This window comes from Mus musculus, chromosome 14 (assembly GCF_000001635.26).
Source record: "Mus musculus strain C57BL/6J chromosome 14, GRCm38.p6 C57BL/6J".
Classification (NCBI taxonomy): Eukaryota; Metazoa; Chordata; class Mammalia; order Rodentia; family Muridae; genus Mus; species Mus musculus.
In genome coordinates this window covers 51,688,201-51,703,979 of record NC_000080.6, presented here as the reverse complement: position 1 = coordinate 51,703,979, position 15,779 = coordinate 51,688,201, and the positions used below count along the sequence as shown (strand labels likewise).

Below are 15,779 nucleotides of genomic sequence, written 5' to 3'. Positions count from 1 at the left end.
TATGCTTTTAAATCTAGGTCTAGGTTTTCGGGTGTGTTGGGGTGCCCTGGACTGGGTGAAGTGGGAGTGCTGGGTTCTGATGATGGTGAGTGGTCTTGGTTCCTGTTAGTAGGATTCCTACGTTTACCTTTCGCCATCTGGTACTCTCTGGAGTTAGTAGTTATATTTGACTCTGTTTAGAGATTGTTCTTCTGGTGATTCTGTTACCGTCTCTCAGCAGACCTGGGAGACAGATTCTCTCCTCTGAGTTTCAGTGCTCAGAGCACTCTCTGCTGGCAAGCTCTCTTACAGGGAAGGTGCGCAGATATCTTGTTTTTGGACCTCCTCCTGGTCGAAGAAGAAGGCCCAAAACAGGGCCTCTCTCAGAAGCTGTGTTGCTTTGGCAGTTCCCAGAAGCTGTCAGCTTCTGTGGTGCAGACTCTCACCTGTGCAGACTAAAATCCTAAGTTCCAGGGAGTCCTGGAACCAAGATGGTGACCGCTGCTCCTGAGGCTGAGGCCCTCTCCCGAGCCAGGCGGACACCTGTCCTCTGGTCCGGATGGTGGCCGGTTGTCTGCGGCCCGCCCAGGCTGCTGCCTCAGCGGCTCTGTGCTTCTGAAGATGTCCACTCTTATTATGTAAATCCTACTAATCCGTGAGCATGGGAGATCATTTCATCTTGTGATATTTTCTTCAATTTCTGTCTTACAGGTGTGAAAATTTCTGACATACAGGTCTTACATTTGCTTGGATAGAGTTACACCAAGATATTTAATATTATTTGTGGCCATTGTGAAGGGTGTTGTTTCCCTAATTTCTTTCTCACTCCAATAGATGGTAGGCATCTTTATGATGTTCCACTTGCTCAATGCTATATACATATGCTGAGGAAACCTAGTTGTTAATTGGAAACATCTAATACATTTCCTTGAAAGACACAACAGACTTTGTTTGGTAATGAGTGTCTTTAACTCTAGGCTCAGGCAGCGGTATCCTTGTGTTCCAGGCCTATAGCTAGGACTATAGACACTTTCCTCAAAACAGTAAAAGAAAATATATATATAAAGAACTGGTGGGATGCACAACAAGTGAAGGTGCTTGACACCAAGCTGGGGACAAGAGTTTGATCTCCAACAACTGAAAGACAAGAGTAAATTGACTCAAAATTGTCTTTTAGGCTTCACCCAAGTGTGGGGGCAACAAGCACAGGGATGGATTCAATAATTCATAAGTGTATAAACAATGCCCATCATGATAAAAACTGAGGGCACATGTCACCATTTATGGATTGTTATACCATAGAAAACATTACATTGGGCACTATGTAGCCTTCATCAGACTCTCCTGTCCTTAGCCAAGTTTCTCCTTCCCCTTCCACTCTGACATACTCAAATAGAACTCACCTAAATTCATCATCTTTTGCTAGAAAATAGAGTTTAAAGTGAAACCACAGGACACAGAGCTAATCTGATGAGGAGCCTTTGCAGTCAATGCATCCTGAAAGGCTTAGGATTTACCATCATAGAAAGAGTCTTCAAAATTAGTTTTTACTGCAATTACACTCTTTTAAATATGTGATTTCTTCCCCATGCTAACATTAATATTCTGAGTTTAAAGAAGCCCCACACCCGACAGAAAGGACAATTTAACTTCTTTTTATTTTATTTTATTTTATTTTATTTTTTACTTCTTTCTTGGGTTGTATTTTTTTTTTAAATTTTTATTAGGTATTTTCCTCATTTACATTTCCAATGCTATACCAAAAGTCGAACATACCCAACCCCAACTCCCCTACTCACCCACTCCCCCTTTTTGGCCCTGGAATTCCCCTGTACTGGGGCATATAAAGTTTGCAAGTCCAATGGACCTCTCTTTCCAGTGATGGCCGACTAGGCCATCTTTTGATATATATGCAGCTAGAGTCAAGAGCTCCGGGGTACTGGTTAGTTCATAATATTGTTCCACCTATAGGGTTGCAGATCCCTTTAGCTCCTTGGGTAATTTCTCTAGCTCCTCCATTGGGGGTCACTGTGATCCATCCAATAGCTGACTGTGAGCATCCACGTAAGTGTTTGCTAGGCCCTGGCTTAGTCTCACAAGAGACAGCTATATCAGGGTCCTTTCAGCAAAATCTTGCCAGTGTATGAAATGGTGTCAGTGTTTGGAGGCTGATTATGGGATGGATCCAAGGACATGGCAGTCTCTAGATGATCCATCCTTTTGTCTCAGCTCCAAAGTTTGTCTCTGTAACTCCTTCCATGGGTGTTTTGTTCCCAATTCTAAGAAGGGGCAAAGTGTCCACACTTTGGTCTTCGTTCTTCTTGAGTTTCATTTGTTTTGCAAATTGTAACTTTTATCTTGGGTATCCTAAATTTCTGGGCTAATATCCACTTATCAGTGAGTACATATCATTTGAGTTCTTTTGTGATTGGGTTATCTCACTCAGGATAATGCCCTCCAGGTCCAACCATTTGCCTAGGAGTTTCATAAATTCATTCTTTTAATAGCTGAGTAGTACTCCATTGTATAGATGTACCACATTTTTTGTATCCATTCCTCTGTTGAGGGGCATCTGGGTTCTTTCCAGCTTCTGGCTATTATAAATAAGGTTGCTATGAACATAGTGGAGCATGCATGTTTCTTTCTTACTAGTTGGAACATCTTCTGGATATATTCCCAGGAGAGGTATTGCGGGATCCTCCAGTAGTACCATGTCCAATTTTCTGAGGAACTGCCAGACTGATTCCCAGAGTGGTTGTACAAGCTTGCAATCCCACCAACAATGGAGGAGTGTTCCTCTTTCTCCACATTCTCGCCAGCATCTGCTGTCACCTGAATTTTTTATTTTAGCCATTCTGTCTGGTGTGAGATAGAATCTCAGGGTTGTTTTGATTTGCATTTCCCTAATGATTAAGGATGCTGAACATTTTTTCAGGTGTTTCTCAGCCATTCAGCATTCCTCAGGTGAGAATTCTCTGTTCAGCTCTGAGCCCCATTTTTTAATGGGGTTATTTGATTTTCTGGAGTCCACCTTTTTGAGTTCTTTATATACATTGGATATTATTCCTCTATCTGATTAAGGATAGGTAATGATCCTTTACCAATCTGTTGGTGGCCTTTCTGTCTTATTGACAGTGTCTTTTGCCTTACAGAAGCTTTCCAGTTTCATGAGGTCCCATTTGTCAATTCTCGATCTTACAGCACAGGCCATTGCTGTTCTATTTAGGAATTTTTCCCCTGTGCCCATATCTTCAAGGCTTTTCCCCACTTTCTCCTCTATAAGTTTCAGTGTCTCTGGTTTTATGTGAAGTTCCTTGATCCACTTAGATTTGACCTTAGTACAAGGAGATAGGTATGGATCGATTCACATTCTTCTACATGATAACAACCAGTTGTGCCAGCACCATTTGTTGAAAATGATGTCTTTATTCCACTGGATAGTTTTAGCTCCCTTGTCGAAGATCAAGTGACCATAGGTGTGTGGGTTCATTTCTGGGTCTTCAATTCTATTCCATTGGTCTACTTGTCTGTCAGTATACCAGTACCATGCAGTTTTTATCACAATTGCTCTGTAGTAAAGCTTTAGGTCAGGCATGGTGATTCCACCAGAGGTTCTTTTATCATTGAGAAAAGGTTTTGCTATCCTAGGTTTTTTGTTATTACAGATGAATTTGCAAATTGTCCTTTCAAATTCGTTGAAGAATTGAGTTGGAATTTTGATGGGGATTGCATTGAATCTGTAGATTGCTTTTGGCAAGATAGCCATTTTTACTATATCGATCCTGCCAATCCATGAGCATGGTAGATCTTTCTATCTTCTGAGATCTTCTTTAATTTCTTTCTTCAGAGACTTGAAGTTCTAATCATACAGATCTTTCACTTCCTTAGTTAGAGTCACACCAAGGTATTTTATATTATTTGTGACTATTGAGAAGGGTGTTGTTTCCCTAATTTCTTTCACAGCCTGTTTATTCTTTGTGTAGAGAAAGGCCATTGACTTGTTTGAGTTAATTTTATATCCAGCTACTTCACTGAAGCTTTACAAGAGATGGAAGAGAGAATCTCGGGTGTAAATAAATCTTTTTTTTAAAGAAACAGGTAGTATAGAACTAGAGCCCTTATTTTTGTTCAAAGTCCTAGAAGGCCACAGCATTCCCTGCCTAGTGCTGCGTCTTAGCTGTGTCAGGGGCTCACCTGTCACCTGCAGGAATAGTTATCTTCTATGACTTCCTTGTATCTCTATGATATCACTTATTGACAGGGTTATTTTTTCATATTCAAAATTGTCTTCTCATATTGTGATTTAATGATGGTGAATTCAATGTTCATCCTGTGGTAGAGCATGGCCCAAAGAGCAAATAATCCTCTGAACTAAGCAATCAAGTATCATGTTCAAAAAGGCTGTATCTGGACTACTCTAGCCAAGTGTATGCCACGTCCTTGTTCCTTCAAAGAGGGTCCAATTGGTACTGATTAAACTTATTATCTTGCCCAGAGGACAGCAGAGCCTGGGGTCCCAAGGAAGAGAGAAGACCCTCAAGAGCTCCTTAGGTGAGCCTGAAGGAGTACACTAGTTCTGTGAGAAGTTTCTAATTGGAATATCAAGATATTGAGTCCTTTATCCTCAGGCTGGTCCTCTTGTCTTAAGAGCTGTGGTGGCTACCATTATTCTAGTGAAAGAAGCAGAGAAGTTCTCTCTGGGTCAGCATCTTATATTTCAATCACCCCATGCAGTTGAGGTGCTTCTCAAAGCAATACCACAATTCTGGCTGTTCAAAGTAAGGGTCAAAGTCCTACTCTGACCATTCTGGAGTCTAGTCTGAAAAACCCACTGTTATCAATTCAGCTAATATCTTGACAGATGAGGATCCACAGAAGCTAGTCAATAATTGTATGAGGAAACAAACATGAAGAAACAGATCTGTCTAGACATAATGGACACCCCCACATCCCATGAAAGATTCTGAGGGAATGTTCTACATGGATGGGAACACCTCAATTAAACATGAAACCAGGTAAACAGGGGCTTCAGCGGATATTGCAGCTGAAATTCTTTGGCCCCAAGACTTATACTATGGTGAAACTATGGTATAAACTATGGTGAAAGAAAAGACCTGTCATCACTTACCAGGAATGTCAATATGCTTTACTTACTAAATATGTGAATATTATGATCTATGGAGAAGGAGGGCTCATCACTGCTGGCAGAAAGAACATTAAAAACAAAGAGGAATTCTTGGCTCTCCTGGAAACTCTGACTTCCTCCATGAGTTTCTTGGTTTAAAGGCTAAGCACATCAACTTAATGACTCCCTTGAGGTCACAAGTAATCAGGGCACTGAGTTGGCTGGCAAAAAATTGTCCCAAAGAACAGTGGAAGCTGGGTGTGGTGGCACACTCCTTTAATCCCAGCAATTGGCAGGCAGAGGCAGGCAGATTTCTAAGTAGAGGCCAGTCTGGTCTACAGAGTGAGTTCCAGGACAGCCAGAAGATACAGAGAAACCCTGTCTCAAAACCAACCAACCAACCAACCAACAAACAAACAAGCAAGAGTGGATTCTACTGACATTCTGGTGACATACTGTGACCCACTGCTGCCTGAGACTCTATAGTATAAACAAGGGGAAATAGGGGATGTAAAAATATCCAAAGGGTAGCTGAAACCAAAGGTTGGTGGTGGACACCAGAGGGAAGGATCACTCTGCCAGGAAATATTGGAAGGTTTCTGGAAACAAACCTTCACCAGACTACCTGACTAGCATCCATACTACTTTCTAAGTTGCTAATAACAAGATATGGTGTAACTGGACTTAACATATTGCTCAATTCCTCTAAGCAATATGTCAGCTTTATAGTAAAATACATGTAAAGACAGAAAATTGGCCGTAGTACTACCGGAGGATCCCGCAATACCTCTTCTGGGCATATATCCAGAAGATGTCCCAACCGGTAAGAAGGACACATGCTCCACTATGTTCATAGCAGCCTTATTTATAATAGCCAGAAGCTGGAAAGAACCCAGATGTTCCTAAACAGAGGAATGGATACAGAAAATGTGGTACATTTACACAATGGAGTACTACTCAGCTATTAAAAGGAATGAATTTATGAAATTCCTAGGCAAATGGATGGACGTGGAGGGCATCATCCTGAGTGAGGTAACCCAATCACAAAGAAACTCACACAATATGTACTCACTGATAAGTGGATATTAGCCCAGAAACTTAGGATACCCAAGATATAAGATACAATTTGCTAAACACATGAAACTCAAGAAGATCGAAAACCAAAGTGTGGACACTTTGCCCCTTCTTAGAATTGGAAAACAAAACACCTATGGAAGGAGATACAGAGACAAAGTTTGGACCTGAGACAAAAGGATAGACCATCTAGAGACTGCCATATCTGGGGATCTCATCCCATTTTCAGCTTCCAAACGCTGACACTATTGCATACACTAGCAAGATTTTGCTGAAAGAACCCAGATATAGCTGTCTTTTTCGAGACTATACTGGGGCTTAGCAAATACATAAGTGGATACTCACAGTCAGCTATTGGATGGATCACAGGGTCCCCAATGGAGGAGCTAGAGAAAGTACCCAAGGAGTTAAAGGGATCTGCAACCCTTTAGGTGGAACAATATTATGAACTAACAAGTACCCCGGAGCTCTTGACTCTAGCTGCATATGTATCAAAAGATGGCCTAGTTGGCCATCACTGGAGAGAGAGGCCCATTAGACTTACAAATTTTATATGCCCCAGTACAGGGGAATTCCAGAGCCAAAAAGGGGGAGTGGGTGGGTAGGAGAGTGGGGAGGTATGGGGGAGTTTTGGGATAGCATTGGAAATGTAAATGAGGAAAATACCTAATAAGAAATATTTTTTAAAAAAGTCCATGTTTGTTTTTAGTGAAACCTTCTATGGGTTTATCCACTAGTCTAAACTTCGAAAAGAGTAGCTGAAAAGCTCTTCACAGTACTTGACCAACAATTACACCACACCCTTTGAATTCTGTCAAATTATAGCAGAACATTCATAGCCAAAAGCTGTCAATAAACACTGAATGATTTATGAATAGATGGGAACCTTCATGGTGCATGCAAACCTCAGAGTTCTGGTCTCATGAAAGTAAAGAAGAGTTCCTTAATGGAAACTCTACAAAACTCTCAGTAGAGATCAGGGAAAGGTGGATGGGCCTCCTCCTTACTTTGGGCCTATTGTACCCAATACAGGGAGGGATTCATTCATATACTATTTTATTTGAATACCTTCCCCATTGCTTTCAAGGCTCAGATATCATCAGCTATACAAAATATAACTATTTCTTTTTCATTAGCCATGCTGTCCAGTTCTCCATAAAGAGTCTTCATACGATTACCAGAGAGACAGAGTACACTTCTGACTACCCCACCATGTCCCCGGACACCTTTGGATCTTGTTGTAGTGATATTCCATAACCAAAGGTGGTAGCCAAAGACAACACAATCAATGTGGAAAGCCTTTGCATGATTTCTCCATTCTTACACCTGCAAGGTTAGGTGGCATTTTACCATGCACTCAGCACACCCAGGTCAAGAAGGCAGAAGGCACTGATGTCAATGCTAAAGAGAGCCCCTTCTGAAATTATGGATCCATTAAAATGGAGGTTTCATTGGACCTGAGGCCTTTTCATCCCCTATCCATCCAATTGGGTCTTAGGTATCTTATGAATACAGAATCATATTCCAACCCCCAATAGACTCAGGCCTAGAACTGGGAACTCAAAAAGGTAGAAACTGGAGAAGTGAGAGCTAATGGGACTACGAAGAAGTAATCCAATGTCCCTGTTGGCCTTTGTTCACAGATGCCTATTTTGTCTGGTTTTTTTGGAGATAGAGAGAATGTGGGATTTTAGCTTTTGAGGAAGGGACATAGACTTTAAAATTTGATGTTTCCCCTATCCCTGACTTCTTCTATTGCCAAGTACAAGGGAGTTTTCATTGCAAAGAAATGGGGTTGTAAATCAGAGATTTTGTGAAAACCCATGGCTCACTATATTTAAACAATGTCTCCTCTCAAGGAAGTTGCACACTAAAACATATACTCCAACTTGTGTAAAAGTAAAGGTGCAGGAGTTGGTTTTTGGAGTCTGGGAAACAGAGACACCTGGGTAAATTGACTGTTTGTTACATGAATGGACCCCAGAAGTAGATTAATATTTGAGAAGAATCTCCCTCATAAAAGGATCCTAATGAAGATGTGCTACCCATGCCACAGCACTAACAATCTCTACCCATTCAAACACTGGACTTGTAGTGAAGCAGAGAGAAATATCTAGCTTTGGAAGGAGAAGTTGCCAAGAGGTATCCCCAGGGGCAAAAGAGAGACTCCAGGAAAGGGCACCTCAGAAACTGGTCAAGATAGGGCAAGCTGGTAGGTAGTAGGCCATGGAAGTTCCATGTGACATCATCAGTAGCCACTTCCCTGGACAATCTCTTGTATCCAAGAGAACCCTAGAATCTTCTGTGATGTCGCCAGTGTTGTGGTAACCAGGGCAGCTTGTGGGGTATTCCTTCAGATCCTCATGGGTTCCCAAGCAGGCATGTTGTCCATGCTCCTCAGGGTATTTCGGAGAGAGAATAGAATACACACAGACACCAGACCAAGGCAGAAGGAGGCCGGCCGCCCATCATGGTGGGAAAGGGCAAGAAACAACTGGTCATGGAGAAGGCACAGTGAGTCCTGGGCAAGGTTTGGGGAGCTCCCTGGGGGATGTGGGCTTCAGCTGGTCCTTCCAGGAATAGGGATTGTGATCTGGATCCTTCAGATTCCTCAATGGTAGAGCCAGAGTCAAGAGTGTCTGATGATTAGTTTTACAGACAGCCTGGTATAAACAAGCCTGCAATGGCTTTGCTGAGAGATCTTAATTTCCCCCTGAATGGCAAATTATGCAAAGACCAAGCTCTGTGAGAAGAGAAAAGTGTTGTCCTCAGGATAGAGTGTTCATGCCCTTCATCTTAATATAGTTTCCTCTAGGTTACATGAGTATGTGATGCCAAGAACAGAGAGGGCTATTCCCCTGCCTATGAATCAAGGTCTCAGACACTTTGGTATTGAACACACATGATGTGGACTGATTTACAGTCTGGGGTTTCTGAAGTAGTGTACGATCTCTCATCATGCATTTGAAGAAAACTAGAAAAGTGTTGGCTAGTATGCTAAGAGGTACAGATTTGGTTGTCAGATATGAGCCGACAATGCCCTCCATTTATTCTTGCCTGGCCCAGCTTATGCATTTCAGGGCTAGGGCGATTACAATAGGAAGTCGGGCATATGTTTAGTGATGGTGGTTGTGAACAGGGACCTAGCTGAGGAGCCCAGCCTGAAGATAGCTATGATGCACTATCAGGGATTCTCAGTGTTTGTAGATTTTCCTCTTCCTCAGGCTTCTGTGTGGAACAAAGCATGGTTTCCCTTTCCCTGCCCTATTATCGCTACAAGGTTACTAGTGTTTTTCTACCTACAGGGTCTGTTGGGGAGGTATTACCCCAAGCCCCAACCATCAATGAGCAGGAGAAGAGACACGAGAGGTTGGAGAAGCTCAAAAGAGAGCTCCAGAACATAAAAAATGCCAGAGACGAACTTCAGGGAATCCTGGCCAACTACACTAACAAGGATTTAAATGACAGGTAGTCATTATGCCCAGTTCTTTGCTGACAATTTTGGGCCATCCTTGTTAAGCCCAGATTCCCTCATACCACAGGGAGCTACAACTCCAGGCTGTCTGCATATCCAAATCAATTTTGCTGATTGGATTTTCGACACAGAACTTCAAGTTAAGATAGGAGTGAGATGGGGTCACAAGCACTTTTGATTCCTCCAAAAGTAATTCAGAGCCTGTGGCATGATTCACAGTCTGGGGATGAAGGTAGTAATGTGTGAGCTCTCATCCTGCCATTTAAGAAGGTTACACAGGTGTTGGTTGGTGGGAGTTGCTAGGTAATGTTTGTTTATAGCCAATCCTTTCCATAATTAGCCAGGCGGTAATTTGGGTCCAATTGGTCCTGTCAACAGCTGGAGGGGCATGTCCCACTTACTGACTCTCAGTATGACTGGATTGGCTGCAATTCACAACGGCTTTCCTCAAATTTTGTTTATTATACTCTCATATAAGCCATATCAATTTATTTATTTGGCATTCCAATTGAGTGTAAGTGTGTGTGTGTGTGTGTGTGTGTGTGTGTGTGTGTGTGTGTGTGTGTAAAAGAGAGAGATAGACAGAAACAGAGACTGAGAGATATACTGGGTGCATGTGAGCTTGTGTGTGCATTTGTGGATGTGGGTATTCCTGTGTGTGTGAGTTCCTGTGTGTGCAGCTTAAGATATAGAGAGTCTGTGTCATGTGATATATCCTTAGGTTGTGCCTGACTCTATTTCCAGGCCATAACAGTGAGGAAGCCAGGGAGGTTCATTTTGAGTATCACAGGACTTGACCTCTGTGCTCACCGTGGATGCACATTGGAATCTCCTGGTGTGTTATAAAGGCTTTTTCCTGTAGATATGATTATGTCCTTTGGGAATTTAGGTAGCAATAGAGCCAAGGATTGGCAATTCCTTGTCTAAAACCAGGAGGAGAATCATACAGATTTAACGTGGACCCAGGCCTGTGACACAGATTCCTGGAAAGTTCTGGGAGAACTAGTCTATTCTTTCAAATCCCTTCAGGGAGCTGAGGCAGATCAGCATCCTGCCTTTACTTCCCTGGGCTTACTGGCCCAAGCTGAAGAGTAATAATTTAATAATTTAATAAGGACCAAGTGAAACCGGTAACAAGGACTTGGTCGAGTGGCATATATGCGGCGGGGTAGTGCATGATTCAGCTTGAATTGAAATGATCCTTGTATCCTTAGTTCATGGGACAATTTGTTCCTTGTCCATGCCCTCCCACAGGATCAACTTTGAGACATTCATGCTTGAGATGCAACATGACCAGGTGATGACTGACCTGAAGAGAATGCCCCAGGACATCAGTGAGGCCTTGTCCAAGTGCAAGCAGTTGACTAAAGAAAATCAGTTCTATTGGTGAGTGACTAACAGGGTCCTGACCCAAGACCTAGGCACAGGATATGTCTGCCAGTCCTTGTCTTTGAACTAAAGTGGGGACTCAGGTTCTATACTCTTAGTCTCTGAACAGGAATCCGGCCTCCTTCAAACAAGGCACTAAGATTTTAACATCTTGGATCATTTTGACCAAGTGTGAAGAGTCTGGGAGCCCCTCAAGTAACTGTCCTTTCCAACTAAGTATCCTCAAGATCGAAAAGGTTTCCACCATGATGGAGATCAATAAGCCTTGGGCCTCTTGGGCTCTAAAAGTAGATTCATAGATGGGGTTTCCAGGAGAAATATAGAAAGATTCTGTGATGCTTGGGTCTCTTCACTCCTAGAGAATTTTTCCCTATACCTACAGATGGTTTTTTTATACCACGGACTTAGAAGCACATATAGACCCCATGTTCTTTTCTGAGAGATACATGAGTTACTGTTGGTGTCAGGGTTTTCAAAAGTACCTTGGGTCTTCTGGAAAGTGGCAGTCCTCTGGATTTTTTCTCCCTCTATGGCCAATCTGGATACTTGTTTGGGGCTGCCTGGGGATCAGGGCCAATGATAAAGGAATGGTCCTTGGAGGAATGGGAGGAAGATGGATGCTTCCTGGATTCACCATGTTTTGTTTGTGGCTCAGCTTCAGGAACTGCCACCTCCTGATTGAATCTAACCTCATCCAGCACAAAGTCAGGATGTTGAGGAAGGAGAACAGACAGCTGCTAAGGGAGCAGATTGCATTGGAAAAATGCAACATAGAAACAAAAATACTATGTAACGAAGGCAGCCAGAAGATCAAAGACCACTATACTAAGCAGCAGCAGGTAGGATGAATGAAGCATCAGGGGCAGAATGCCCTAATGTGTAATCATAAACACAGTCAAGCCTGTGTAACCATCCTGCACCTTATCCAGGCTCTCTCCTATGTCTCATCCAGTTTTACACTTTTGTGATCATTTCCAAGACTTTGTGTGGAGTTATGCTCCTTTGAAGAAATTGGATTTCTGCCATGCCCTCTCTTCCCCATCCCATTCGGCCACCTCTAGTTTGTCACTCTAGGCAGAGGAGATCCAGGAACCCTGAATGCAACCTCTTGAGGCTCTATTGTATGGAAAGGTGCCTCAGGATGCCACTTCCTGAATTATCTAGGAACCAGGTCCTCTGTTCTGCTCTATGAAGGGCAGGCTCCAATTTTAATACGTGTGTGTGTGTGTGTGTGTGTGTGTGTGTGATGGCTTGGCTGAAAAGATGCAGCATCTTTTCGCTGTCTCCGAGATGAGGTACTAGCACAGGATGGCAGTACCTAAGGAGCCATAAGCATAGCAGGGCTATTGGTTTTTGTTTTTGTTTTTTGTTGTTTCCTTCATGAGTATCCCCTTTAGAGTTCAATGCTTAACCTTGGGAAGAATTGCATGAAGCACACTCTTGCTGATTACAGTATTTTTTCAGTGTGCATGAATTTCCTGTGAGATGGTTTCTCTGGGGATTCCCAGATATAGGGGTTCCCAAGGAGAGCTAAGGAAGGATTAAGCACTCCAGACATAATAAGAGCCTTCACTTCAAAGTTTGCTAGGCTCCCTAGAAGACCTCTGTTTAACGTTAGATTCAGACACTGATACACACTTATTTTTCACTATCAAGTATTTAGACTATTGGAGAAATGTGGTGTTTTACTGTAACTCCAGCACAGTGTATAGTTCACAATTCAGTGTCAAGCAATTTTTTACATTTGAGAAAAACATCCAGGCCCAGGTGCTCTCTGCCCTTTCTTCTATGGGGATACAGGAAAGATCTCAGATGAGAGGTCATACTGGATTGTCCTGCTGAGTAAAGCTGGTATTTGCTGGATCGCTGACATGGCAAGATCTCACCAGGCTTTTTTTCTCTTCCTCCCGTAGGTCTGAAATATTCTGCAGAAGCTCAAACAGATCAGAGACCAGGTCAAGATCTTGCTCAGGCACAACTGTTCACCAGGAGCACTGGGTGTGCAAAGCAAATTAACCACCATTGCATCTAATCCTTGTACCCATGGCAATCTTGGGCTGCATTTTCTTCTTTTTTGGTTTGCTATGGGTAATGAGGTCTTTATTTTGTCTAGCCTCTGGTCCAGCAAGACTGCCTGTTTGGAAGGCTTCAGAGAAGTGCTGAGATACATCTTGTCCTGATGGGTCATCTAGAATTATTTCATGGTGACCAGTCAAGTGAATTTGAAAAACTTTGAGTTATAATCTGTAACATCTCTCATGTTAGCTTTGGAAGGCCTATTCCATCAGCAGAACACCCACCCCAATGAGGCATGCCTATATTCATCCTGAACAGATTATTACCATCAGTGACTGCCTTTGCACTATTTCACCAAGGCCAGCTACAGGCTGTAGGTCTTTGCTGAACATCTGCTGCAAGAGAATGATGCTTAGCTTAATTATTTTGTTTGGTTTTGGTTAGAATTTTGATTTCTTTGTGCCTTTGGTTTTCCTGTGTTTTCATTTGAAGTTTCATTATATAGTCATTATCTTTTTGTTACTGTAATTAGCTTTTTTTGCTAAGTCTATATACTGTATAAACTGACTCCCCACTTTAAGATGTTATTGAATAAAATTAGTGTATTGTTATGGATAAAACATCATCTCTAATTATTTCTATCATAAGGACATTCTGCATTTATGTGTGGTTCATACATAGTCCTGTAACACTAGAACTTTCAGACAGGAATGGGACTCTTCAAGTATCATGTTGTTTAGGCTTCATAAGTAGTGCCCAGCCAGCCAAAGCTCCACAGATAATTGAGCTTTTGATGTGGATAATGTGTCAAACTATGTGGATCCCAATGTTAGGATGAAAAAATGTATCCATGCTCTATCTCTAGAGTCATAAATTTAGCTACAGTTATAATGTACTAACCTGTGCATGACCACGTCGGACAAACAAATAAGAAACACAACAGTATTTCTCTAATACATCCCAGTAAATAAAAATATTCACATTGAGTAAAAAAATCTTCTGAATTATAAATAAAGTAATTTGGATAAAAATGACCTTCAAAGGTCATTTCATAATTGAATGTTTGATACCTACTTCATAGAACTGTTTTAGAAAGGACTAGTAGATATATGGCCTTCCTGGAGGAGTTGTGACACTGGAGGTTGGCATTGAGGTTTCAAAAGGTCATGCCAGTCCCTGCCTCTGTCTTTGTCAATGTCTTTGTCACTATATCTCTGTCTCTCTTGATCTCAATATGTTTCTCTCTCTTTTTCTCTATATCCAGTCTACACTCTCTCTGTCTCTGTCTCTGTCTCTGTCTCTGTCTGTGTGTCTGTTCGTCTGTATCTATCTCTTTCCTCTGCCTCCTCTATATGTATCAGATGCAAGTTTATCTACTCCTCTAGTGCCATGATGCTTGTATGCATGCCTGCCTGCTGGCATGTTCCCCACCTTGACAATCCTGGATCACCCTTTTATATTGTTGGCCAGCCACAGTTGAATATTTTCTTTATATGTTATCCTGGTCAAGGTGTGTCCTAGCAATAAAACAGTGAATAAGAAAGTAAAGAAACTCTTAATCAATGGAAAGATCAGCTACGAGATGGGAGAGGATCTTCACTAAGTGTACATATGACAGAGAGCTCATTTCTAGACAATCTGATGGTGTTAAAAACTAAACACCAGGAAAGCTGCCTCTTAAACACTAAAACATTTTAAAATTAAACATTTCAAAATGTTCTATGGCTGTACATGGTAGTGCACACCTGTAATCCCAGCAGTCAGAAGGCAGAGGCAAGAAGAACTGCATGAGCCTCCGGACAGCCTGGTCTATGTACTAGATTCTAGGACAGCAGGGATAAGTAGAGAGTCCCAGTCACACTCTCTTCTAATGTTCTGGTGAACTGAAGAGAATCTTTAAAAGAAGAGAAAGAAATGGATCATAGATAGTATTTTAATGTTTAATATCCTTCCTCATCAGAAAAATTGAAATTAAAATAGTTTTAACCTTGTATCTTACTGCAGTCAGGATGGCTATTACCAGTAGACTAAATGACCACAACTGTTGGCATGAGTGTGGGGTAAGAGAATATATATTCACATGTACAGTCATTATGAAAAACAGGAGAAATGTTCTGGAAAACATTGCTAGAGATAGATCTTCCATAAGAACCAGCTGTACTATTTGTGGTGGTTTGAATGAAAAGAACCCTTATAGGCTCATAGATTTGAATACTTGGTCAACAGGGTATAGCACTCTTTGATGGAATTTGGAGCTGTGGCCCTGTTTGGGGGTGGGCTTTAAAGTTTCAAAAGCCCAGCTCAGGGCCAGCATCCCTGCTTCCTGCACATCCAGATCCAGAACTCTCAGCTACTTCTCCAACACCATGTCTGCCTCTGCATGATTCTGTCAAGACAAAAATGTACTAAAGTTCTGAAATGGGAAGCAGGCCCCCATTTAAATGCTCTCATTAAAAGGTCCATCATGGTCCTGGTGTCTCTTTCTAGCAAGAGAACACAGACTCAGACACTATTTCAGAGCATATAGCCAAAGGCATCCTACGACAGAGACCCAGGTGTGCTCATGTTCCTTGCTGCTTTATTCACAATAGTCAGGACATCAAAACTACCCAGACATAAATATAACTGATTAAAGGATAATGAATATATGGTTCATATACACAATGGTATATGAACCCCTCAATACTCCTGGGCTAGTCACCTCTGAGCTAATCCAGAATT

At 42.0% G+C, this 15,779-nt stretch overlaps 1 long non-coding RNA gene across 1 annotated transcript; it reads left to right on the top strand.

Moving 5' to 3' along the window:
* Positions 1-8,660: 8,660 nt before the first annotated feature.
* Gm17079 lies at positions 8,661-10,944 on the top strand. The gene is made up of 3 exons (XR_874617.1): positions 8,661-8,692; positions 9,484-9,646; positions 10,908-10,944. It is a non-coding gene; the product is annotated as a predicted gene 17079 (long non-coding RNA).
* Positions 10,945-15,779: the final 4,835 nt, after the last annotated feature.